Source organism: Apium graveolens, unplaced genomic scaffold (assembly GCF_009905375.1).
Source record: "Apium graveolens cultivar Ventura unplaced genomic scaffold, ASM990537v1 ctg4220, whole genome shotgun sequence".
NCBI lineage: Eukaryota > Viridiplantae > Streptophyta > Magnoliopsida > Apiales > Apiaceae > Apium > Apium graveolens.
Genome location: NW_027418442.1, coordinates 122,221 through 132,523, shown reverse-complemented (window position 1 = coordinate 132,523; position 10,303 = coordinate 122,221).

Genomic DNA, 10,303 nt, shown 5'->3' with positions numbered 1-10,303 from the left:
TCAACCATACCAAACTTTTTCAATAAATCATTGACATACTTAGTTTGGCTGATGAAGATACCATCACTTCTTTGACTGACTTGAAGTCCAAGAAAGTAACTCAGTTCCTCCATCATACTCATTTCATATTCACTTTGCATAAGCTTGGAGAATCTTTGGAAAAACTTTTCATTTGTAGAACCAAAGATGATATCATCCACATAGATCTGAACTAGGATCATATCCTCACCATGTTTCTTGTAGAAGAGAGTCTTATCTATAATACCTCTAGTAAAACCATGCTTCAGTAGAAATTCTGACAGTGTATCATATCAAGCTCTAGGTGCTTGTTTTAGTCCATATAGAGCCTTGAGTAACTTTTACACAAAATTTGGAAATTCTGGATTTTCAAAGCCAAGTGGATGTTGCACATAAACTTCTTCGTATAGCTCACCATTCAGGAAGGCACTCTTGACATCCATTTGATACACTTTAAAATATGAGTGTGCAGCAAATGCTAGAAAAATCCTTATTGCTTCAAGTCTTACAACTGGAGCAAAGGTTTCATCATAATCAATTTCTTCTTCTTGTGAGTAGCCTTTTGCAACCAACCTTGCTTTGTTTCTGGTAACTATACCATTTTCATCCATCTTGTTCCTGAACACCCATTTTATTCCAATAATGCTTCTATTCTTTAGTGCAGGAACCAATTCCCAAATTTTGTTTCTTTCAAACTGATTCAGCTCTTCCTGCATGGCAGATATCCAATCAGGATCCAGTAGAGCTTCATTAATTTTTTTAGGCTCTACTTGAGATAGAAAACATGCATGCGGGCACTCATTAACAGTTGCACTTCTAGTCCTCACACCAACAGTATGATCACCAATTATTGCTTCTCTAGTGTGACTTATATCCCACTTTCTTGTATGAGTTTGTTGACTTGTGCCTTCATCATTTTCTTCATTATTGGTATGACTGCTAGATCCTTCTTCTATTTCTCCCCCTGAGTTTGTGCTATCAAATTCAGGTGTTTGAGATGAGCGTCCATTTCCATGATTTTCTTGTTCAGTAGACTCTGCATTTATCTTCTGTTGTGCATCATCTTCATCTTCCCCATCAGAATCACTATCAATGTTGAGGTTTTCAAATACAAGGGCTCCAATTTCATTTTCATCAAGGCATTCCAAGCCTGGACACTTGTCATCATCAAAAGTCACATATGTGCTTTCCATAATCTTCTTTTGATCTATCACATAAACTTTGTAGGTTGTTCTTTCCGATGAATATCCCAGAAAAATTGCTTCAAAGACTTTTGAGTCAAATTTTCCTACATATTCAGAGTTTTCTTTCAAAATGTAACACTTGCTTCCAAACACATGAAGATGCTTTACAGTAGGCTTTCTTTTAGACATGATTGAGTAAGGTGATTTTCCATGTGCCTTGTTAATGAGATATTTGTTCTGAGTGTAACATGCAATGTTAACAACCTCTTCCCAGAAACTTGTTGGCAACTTGGCATCTTGCAGCATTGTTCTAGCAGCTTCAACTAATGTTTTGTTCTTTCTTTCAACTACTCCATTTTGTTGAGGTGTTCTAGCAGCTGAGAATTCTTGAACAATGCCTTTACTTTTGCAGAATTCACTCAATATTGCATTTCTGAATTCTGTTCCATTATCACTTCTCAATCTTTCTACACAATTGTGATCTTCAGCCTGTTTTTCTATCTTCTTGATGTGCTCAATTATGATGTGTGGAGTTTCATCTTTAGAGTGCATGAACTATACCCAAGTGTATTTTGAGAAATCATCCACCATCAAAAGTGCATATTTATTTCTTAAAATTGATAAGACATTTACTGGCACAAACAAGTCCATGTGAATAAGTTGCAATGGTGCACTTATAGAATTCACAGTTTTTGATTTGTGACTTGATCTTTTCATTTTTCCTTTCTGATAAGCTTCACAAACTTCAACTTGAGCAAACTCCAATTTAGGCATATCTCTAACTAACTCCTATTTGACCAAGGTGTTAATTGACTTGAAATTCAAGTGAGACAATTTCTTATGCCATAGCTTGCTTTTTTCTTTTGATGCCTTTGTGTAGAAGCAACAAATTCCATCCTTATTTGTTGAGTCCAAGTCTACAACAAATAAGCTCCCTTTCCTTGCTCCTTTCGGAGCAACTTCACCAGTTTTCTTGCTGATAAAAGTGCATTCTTCTTTGTTGAATAAAACTTCGAAGCCTTTGTCTGCAAATTGGCTAACACTGAGAATATTCACTTCAAGACCAGCTACTAGTGCTACATCATCAATGACAATATTTTCAGAAATAATCTTGCCATATCCCATTGTGAATCCTTTGTTGTTGTCTCCAAAGGTCACCAAAGGGCCAGCTTTCTCCTCAAACTGTGATAGCAGAGCTTTATCACCTGTCATATGCCTGGAACATCCATTTTCTATGATCCAGATGACTTTCTTCACTTTGCCCTGCACACAATGAGTTTTAAGTGTGTTTAGAAACCCAAGCAGTGTTGGGTACTTTTTTCTTGTAAACTGATTTAGCAGAAGTAGAATGAGTAGATTCAGATAAAATAGAGTTTATTGACTGTTGAGCATTTTCCCTTTCTGTTATAGACCCGATTCTTGTTTCTTTGAGATCTACTCTCAGTTTGTGACAACTTTTCATCACTTTCAAGCTGCAAGGAATGCAGTCAAACTTGTCACAGAAGGAGTAGGGATCATTTGCATTTGCTTCATTGTATTTGCAGGCTCCTTCAGTTGGCTTGCTAACTTCCTTTTTACAAAGGTCAGTTAGGTGATTCACAGAGCCACATTTTTCACATTTTTTTCTTTGAGCATCTGCAACATAAGCAAAATTGTTGCTTATGTTTCTCCCTATTTTCCCATTTCTATTTTTCTTTTTCTTCTTGCATCTTCAGTTTTGGTTTCTTTAATTGGTGTCTTGGGACTTTGTTTGTCCATGAGCTTCTCTTCAGTATTGGAAGACTGAGTTGATTCTGTAGTTTTCTTCTCTTTGTCCTCATCAACAATTTCTTGCTTGATAATCAATTCTTCTTCACTGAAGTTGACTTCACATGCCTTGAACATGGGTGATACAACCTTTTTCAGCATAGCTGGAACATTTTTATTAACTGTTGTTTTTCCTTTGTCACCTATCTCTTTCTTCTTGATGTTCAAGGCATCATAGTCAAGACCAATAGCAATATTTGCACATGGTTTATTTTTCTCATGGTATTGTCCTACTAACTCAGATGTATTTCTGAAAGACTTCAACTTCACCTCATTCTTTTCAAGCTTCTCCCTTGGCACTGCTTCAATTTCATTGGCACACTTGAACTTTTTCTTGAGATAAGCATTATCTTGTTTTACAGCTTCAAGCTCCACGAACAACAATTCGGTTTCTTGCTTCTCATTTATCTTTGTCAGTATGCTCACTTCTTCATTAGCAGCAACCATGCTTGTGTGAATGTGAAACATTTATGTGTTCATCTTCTCTACAGTTTCCTTATATTGACTCACATTTAAATCAATGTTGGTAAGAGTTGGTACATGTGATTTAGATGATGATGATTCTCCTTGCTCCAAGGTCATGAGTGCATAATTTCCAAATTCTTCATCTTCATCATTTTTAGAGTCATCCCGACTTTTTTCCTCTGCAATATAAACTTTGCTTTGCTTTTTCTTCAGAAGAGCTTTATACTTTGCTTCTAGTTCAAGATAAGCTTTGTCTTTCTTTCCTTTTTTGGGTTTCCTGCATTCTGTAGCAAAATGACTCAATTCATCACAATTGTAGCACCTTATTTTAGATCTGTCAACAGATCCAGTTTTATAGCAATTTTTGCTTTCAGAAGTGTACTTCCCTTTTCCTTTCCAGCAGCTGTCTTTGTTGAAAGACTGTCCTTTACCCTTGAAATATCTTGGCTTCTTTACTCTAATGTTAGAGAATTTTCTAGCCAAAGAGGCCATTGACTGATCTAGCTCATCCAGTTCATCAAGAGTATAGAACTTATCTTCCTCCAATTCCAGAAAAACTTGTTCTTGTGAATCATTTGTTCTTTGCTCACTTGTTGAGGCAACTGGAGTTTGAGATCTTGGCTCATCATTAGATGTTTGGCTTTCATTGACAATTAAAGCACTTGAGCCATTTACTACATGTCCTTGACCAGATCTCAATGATTTCCTTTGAATCATTTCTAGTTCATATATTTTAAGAATTCCATATAGATTTCCAGTGTTATTCTGCTCAAGTCTCTCTCTTCCCTGATTGCTGAGATTTTCTGTTTCAAATGATCAGGGAGAGTAAGCAAGAACTTTAAGTTCATATCTTCAGCTTCATAGTATTTATCATGGAGCTGCATATCATTTATCAGCTTATTGAATCTTTCAAACACATCAATTATACTTTCTTTTGGCTTGGCCATGAAACCCTCATATTGTGAAATCAGTATCCTTCTTTGATTAGATCTAACTTCCTTAGTTCCTTCACAGAGTATTTCAATCTTTTCCCAGATTTGTTTGGCAGTGTCACAGTTGACAATGTTGTTGTACATCATATTGTCAAGTGATTCTATTAGTATTAGTTGCAAGCCACTATCCAGGGAAACTTTCTTCTTTTCAGGCTCAGAATACTCAGAAGCGTCTTTTGGAGCATAATGAGCTGGAATGACCATATCACCATCTGTTGTTTCTTCAACTCTAACTATAAGAGTGAAAGGCCCATTTTTGAGAATCTGAATATAGAGTGGATTGACCATCCTGACAAACAACAACATTTTCTTTTTCCAAAGAGTATAGTTAGCTTTGTCAAAGGTAGGAATTTTGATGCTACTGATTTTCTGTGTATTCATTCTTCCAAGATCTTGAATCTGTTTACTTTCAGATTTTTCTATGATACCACTTGTTAGGAAATGAATAACACACAGAGGAGGGTGAATGTGTTTTACTGTTTTTAAGCTTTTCTTGAATCTTTTATGGTTGAACAAAATAAATTAAATCTTGTAGTGAAAGTGTGTTCATGCAGAAATTAAACTTGCAAGAATAAAGAACACAGATCTTCAAAACTCACTTAATTTTATATTAAAATTAAGAATGTTTTGCTACAAAATTTCTAGGCTCTTTGTTGATAAAGAGCTTAGCTTCTTCTTGAGAGTGTTACAAGATTGTCTATCTAAATTGTTACAACTGACTAAAGATCAGTGTTAACTTTATAACTCAGTTAACTACTAGTTTACACAGTGTACAATAAGACATGTTATTAACCTTTACTAAAATGTTACTTGTCATTTCCATTTTAGAAAAAGTGAATCTTCTATTTCTGGGTTAACATATCTTTAACATCCTGTGATTATCTTGATCTTCCTTTGTCAGTTAATCTTCACCATTGATCTTACACATCTTCAAGTTGCTTTTTGTAGACTTGTCAATCCAGTTTGTTGGATTGTTTGTTGATTGTATATCTTGGATATTGAACTGATTTGCATTTTGTACTTTGAGAATTTACCTCGAGATCTCCAGTTAGGCATATAGAGTTCTTGACATCTGGATAAGTATATTGACTTATCGGAATCTCTAATACTCTATAGTGAATTTGACTTGTAGAGGTCTCTCAGCCCTCTATAAGCGAATTTGGCTTATAGAGATCTCTATTCTTCATATTTTCACTTTGACTTATTGATATCTCTGAGTTCTCTAGTGGCTTATTGACTTATCAATAACTCAGAGTTCTTTAGTCAAATTTGACTTGTCGATAACTCATTGTTCTCTACTGAATTTTGGCTTATCGATATCTCTGAGTTCTCTAGTGGAATTTGACTTATCAATTCTCTGAGTTCTCTAGTGAAATTTGACTTATCGATAACTCAGAGTTCTCTAATGAATGTTGACTTGTCGATAACTCTGAGTTCTCTAGTGAAGAAATGACTTGTCGATATCTCCAATCTCCATGTCTTCAATTTGCCTTGTCGATATCTCCGTGAGTTCTCTGGTAGCTTTCCTGACTTCTCGATAAGTCATTATGAAGTTCTCGAATGACTTCTCTATAACACTAAATCTGTGACTTGTAGAGATCTTGACTTGGAATATTTTTTCTAAAACAGATTTATTCAATTCCAAACTTCTTCATAATTCTTCTGAGGCATGATCTTCTTGATCTTCTTCCAGATAGAATTCTTAGGCTTGACACTGTTTATAGAAAAAGACTCCAGTCTGCTCCTTTGACAGAGACTTTAAGTGTTACAAGTACAAAATACAAATTAAGATAACAATACAACTTACTTAGGGTTGACAAATTGTCTTAGTCTTGTTAAAGTACATGCATGTCTTGCACAACAAGAATACTCTGTAAATATATATATATATATATTTATTTATATATACACTCTTCATATTTCATTAAATTATACATTAAAATAGATTTTTTTATATATTATATGTATATATATATATTATTAATTTTTTATTTAATGTACACGAAAAATACACGGAAAGTACACGACACGATTCGAATCGGATATGAGTTTCACATATGGGTACACGAAATCATTTCTGGTCGGATATGAGTTTCATGTTTACATACACGAAACATGAAATTACACGACATGAAAGTACACGACACGACCCGATTGCCCGCTCTCAGTGCGTGCCCATGAGTACATGCTAAGCACTAAAATTTATAAATTTGGAGTATTTTGATATGAATGCAGAAAAGTTTATCACTATTAAAAAGGTAGAAATCAATCAAAACAGGATAAAATTTTAAAAATTCGTGTTTATTATGTGTTCATGGACACACAATAAAAAAACCGATAAATAATAGCAAAAATTCCTTCGAGTAAAATTGGAAAGCAGGGAAACACGGAAACGGAAAGCAGATTTTGTTGAAGGAAGATGTAAGCATACATAAATGTATATCTCTCTCGGTTGTCACAACTCACATTCACAACATGTGAAATTTGGTCACTTGCCAAATCCCCAACCGATTTGTTCCACTGCTGTCATATTCAGAAATGGTCCAATTTGACGTCTCGTTGAATTTTCGAACTGAATAAGCCGATTAGATTAACAATTAATTGGAGCGGATTAAATTAATTGTTTTTACTAATTAATTGGATATTTGGGTCTATAATAATGTTTGATTAAGTTAATTATTTTTATTTTATTTTGTTAATTGATAACAAACACACACGCGTCAGATATCGAACTGCTGAACTCCCGCAAGTGGTACAAGAGTCCAACCACTGCATCAACACTTAATTGGCAAGTTAATTATTTTTACTAATTTATATTATATTATAATAGACGAAACATTAAAAGTCTGGTAGTCGGTCGGTTGGTACTTGCTGAAATTACTTAAATAACCTTACTTAATTATTCTAATTCTAATTATTGGATCGATCAATTCTAATTATAATTGATATTGAATTCAACTTTCTCTATTACTTTACCAATTTCAATTCTATTTTATATCGAACTCTATATCATTATAATTTATATTAAATTCAACTTCTTCTACCAATTTATATTTTAATTCATATAGAGTTTTATATTATTTAATTTGTTACTTCGGGCTAAATTAAATTAAAGCAGACTAAATATAATTATTAAGATTTAGTTGATATATCATGTGACTCGGGTTAAGATAAAATAACAATACTATCAATCCTCCTAAAAAAATTATACTAATGAAATTGGATAAACAAAATAATATAGGGAAATTGACAAATATACCAATTTTGATGTATTTATTTGCAACTTTACTACCTTATTAAAAGTATTACAAATTTACTATTTTTTAAAAAATATACACAATTAAATTACATAAATACAATCCATCTGCTTTTTTTTTCATCCTCGTCCTTTATCACCTCATCTTACTCCACCACAACCTCCCTTCTCCACTGGCGCCACCTCCACCGAACCCCCTCCTCCACTGGCGCCACCTCCACCCCCGAATCCCCCTCCTCCGCCACTTCCATCCCCAAATCCACCGCCTCTACCACCTCCGCCGCCTCCACCCTGAATCCACCACCTACACCCCCGATCCATCACCTCCGCTCCCTCCACCATCTTCGCCCTCGAATCCACCTCCTCCACCACCTCCACCCTCAATCCACCACCTCCTCCATCAAGTTCGGGTTCTTTCTTCCTCCATTAGTATTGACCTCGCAGGAGATGTGTTGAAGATGGGGAATGGATGAGAGACAGGAGAGATAGATGTTTGGTCAGGATTGTCGAAAAACAGAGGAAGCAGAGGCTTCTCATTAGTGATGCTTTGTAAGGATGGAAATCCGAGTGATGACGATGAATAGAAGGTGTATGGATCATCGAACAATGCTACGATGTTTTGTTGTTCTGCATCAAGATAAAAATATTTCTCTATTGTTTGCAGTTGCTATTGAGCTGTAGTACTGCATAATATTCTATTTTGTCTATAGTGTGTGTGTTTTACATATAGTATACGAAGAGCACCTGACTAGAAACAATGGTTGCTTTTGTGATATTGGTATTGGCCCCGCAGGGCACTCATTTTGCAACCACTTGCAAATTGTTTTGCAACTAAATGTAATTTGCAACAGATTTTTTCAAATTTGCATTTGTGGTTGCATATATGGTTACTAGCAGTTGCAGTTATGGTTGCAAATACAACCTCCGTATTTTTGCAAATATTTTTTGAAATATAGTATTTTTGCAATTTGTTTTAAAAAATGACAATATTTTTACAAAAAATTTGTAAAATTTGAATTTTTACGAAAAAAACCCAATAATATATGTTATTTATTCAGGATAAAAAATACATTGTACAATTGATTCAGACTAACACAAAACTAAAATAAAAATACAATTCAACCAACAAAAATAAAATCATATATACTAATTATTCAGTCAAAAATAAAATTATCTTATTGATCAAGACTTTAAAAAAATTAAAATTAAACTAAAAATAATTAGTTTGATTTGATCGGTATATTGGGCATCGGTCTAAAATAAAATAATGTAAACCACTGATCCGAGATAAATCAAATTTATATTAGAATAAGTAAAATTCGTATCCTATTGATGTGAACTAAAAAATCAAATTTTAATTCAAACATAAATATATATATTTTTTAAAATACACATACAATTATCAATAAAACCATATTATTCAATCAGTAATATTGTATTTTTCAAATATTTTTTATAGAGTTATAGTTAATCGATTAAGTAATCACCATGCTAAAATAATATTTTTTAAGGTCCCAATATAATGGAGACATTATATTTTTACCCTTAATAAATAATTATTTCGTTATAATAATATCCCCTACCAATGTTATCACTTTAAATAAGTTTAAATGTTTTAAAAAGTTTTGAACATATACATCTACTAATATAATTATCATGAAATCATATCATTTAAAATTTTAAATAAACAAAATTCAAAATTGAATTCAAATTATTTTTTTTAAAAAAATTATATAATATTAAAAAAAATCTATGCAATCTGTGCATTACACGTTTTTAAACTAGTTATATTTTATACTTCAATAGAAGAAACTTCTCACTTCTCAAAATATTTTTTCCCATAAAATTATTTTCTTTTCAACTTCGCTAACAATTAAACACCCACCATTTAAGCAATCTCTATATTAATTCAATCATATCACTTTTTTAATTTGAAACATAATCTGAGATAAGGCCAGTACATTTCGGTAAGGTAATTTTGATTGTTGCAACTTTTTTTTTTTTGGTGACAGAAATTGTTGCAACTTCAAGTACCTTGATTTTGGGGAATGTAATCTATCTATTTAGGAGAAAAGTAGAGTGACGCCACTAGTGGCCAAGAATAGCATAACTGGGGAAGGGGGATTGAAGAGAATCTTGACTAATCTCAAAACAGTGTTGCTTAATTTAAGGGTCACCCACCACGTAGCAAATCAGCTTCCCCATGCAGCTATATTTTACTTAAACACCTGCAAAAATATTCCAACAGCACACGCGTGACACGCGTCCCTCCTTCGGCCCATCATTCCCATGATATAATACCCCTTATTCCCATTCATTTTTATACACCTTTTTTTGATGTGTCATTCTATTACATTTCAAACTTATCAAAAATAGTAAAAAAATTATAATATAAAAATTAACTACACTCACTAATTTCTCTCACTACACTCATTTTATTCATTAAATATTAAATGATCTCCCCAATTTAACCAACTTTATTTTTTTTTACTAAATTACACTTTTTTTTTCTCTCTTATCTCACTAATTTAACAAAAATAACATTATTATATTATATTTGTTGTCCTCCGTACCCAAATGGG